The sequence below is a fragment of the Dipteris shenzhenensis genome, chromosome 28, assembly GCF_047967505.1.
Source record: "Dipteris shenzhenensis isolate YYH24624 ecotype China chromosome 28, Dip_SZ_1.0, whole genome shotgun sequence".
Taxonomy (NCBI): domain Eukaryota; kingdom Viridiplantae; phylum Streptophyta; class Polypodiopsida; order Gleicheniales; family Dipteridaceae; genus Dipteris; species Dipteris shenzhenensis.
Genome location: NC_141623.1, coordinates 33,653,194 through 33,654,806, shown reverse-complemented (window position 1 = coordinate 33,654,806; position 1,613 = coordinate 33,653,194).

The window sequence follows — 1,613 nt, the reverse complement described above, 5'->3', positions numbered from 1 at the left end:
TGGATAGGCTGAAATATGATGGATTTACAGCCATTCACTATGCCTATATGGTCAAAGTGATACAGGAACCAGAACCCATTTCTTTTGAGCAAGCCATGGGAAATGAAAAATGGGAGAAAGCCACAGATGAAGAAATGGATGCCTTGGAAGCAAATGTTACATGGGAATTGGTGCCTTTGCCTAAAGACAAGAACGCAATTGGCTGTAAGTGGATTTATAAGATCAAGCACAATGTAGATGGTTCTGTGAACAGATACAAGGCAAGATTAGTTGTCAAGGGGTATGCACAGACATATGGCATTAATTATGAAGAAACATTCAGTCCAGTTGCAAGGATGGCAACTATAAGAGCAGTCATTGCTATGGCTGCATCAAAGGGATGGTCTTTACATCAGATGGATGTAAAGAATGCCTTCTTGCATGGTGATTTGCAAGAAGAGGTCTTTATGGAGCAGCCACCAGGTTATGTTCATGCTATTCATCCTGAGTTTGTTTGCAGGTTGAAGAAAGCCTTGTATGGCTTGAAGCAAGCACCTAGAGCATGGTTTGACAAGATAGGACAGTATCTTGTCACTATTGGCTTTCAGATTTCCAAGGCAGATTTGTCACTCTATGTGAGAAAAACAGAGAAAGGTGTTATGCTGCTTGTCATTTATGTTGATGATTTGATCATCACAGGTGATAGTGATGAAGATATCCTTCATGTGAAAATGCTATTGAAGCAGAAGTTTGAGATGAAGGATTTGGGAGAGCTGCGTTATTTCTTGGGCATTGAGGTGATTAGATCACCAAGTGGGATACAGCTCTTGCAGAGGCAGTATGGATTGGACATGCTGTCAAAATATGGGATGACAGGCTGTAAGCCTATTTCAGTTCCTTTGGAGTAGAATGTGAAGCTAAGCATAGATGTAGGTGAGCTTCTGGAAGACCCTACTATGTATAGACGCATAGTAGGAAGTTTGATTTATATGACTATTACCAGGCCAGATTTAAGCTATGCTATTGGATTGGTAAGTCAGTTTATGCGGGCTCCAAGGAAACCGTATTTGGATGCGGCTAGATGCATACTCAAGTATGTGAAGTCCACATTGCAGTATGGACTATTTTATGAGGCTGGGGTTCAGATACAGTTGCATGGATACACTGATGCTGATTGGGCTGGTAGTAATTCTGATAGACGATCTACCAGTGGATATGTGTTCTCTTTTGGGAGTGCTGCAGTCACTTGGAGCAGCAAGAAACAGCCTACATTTGCCTTGTCGAGAACAGAGGCTGAGTACAGGGGTGCAGCAATGGCTGCATGTGAGGTAGCTTGGTTGCATAAGCTACTTTATGATATGCATCAGTCTATAGATGGGCCAGTTGTCATTTATTGTGACAACATGAGCAGTATACACTTGGCAAATAACCTAGTCTATCATGCTAGAACAAAGCACATTGAGGTGCATTATCACTATGTGCGGGAGAAGGTTTTACTAGGTCTCATTGATCTAGTTTATATGAGCACAGAGGATGAGGTAGCTGACATATTCATGAAGGCATTGGGCGTAGAGAAGCTACGCAAGTTCAGAGACCTGCTTGGTGTGTAGGAGTTGGGATTGAGCTCGAGGGGG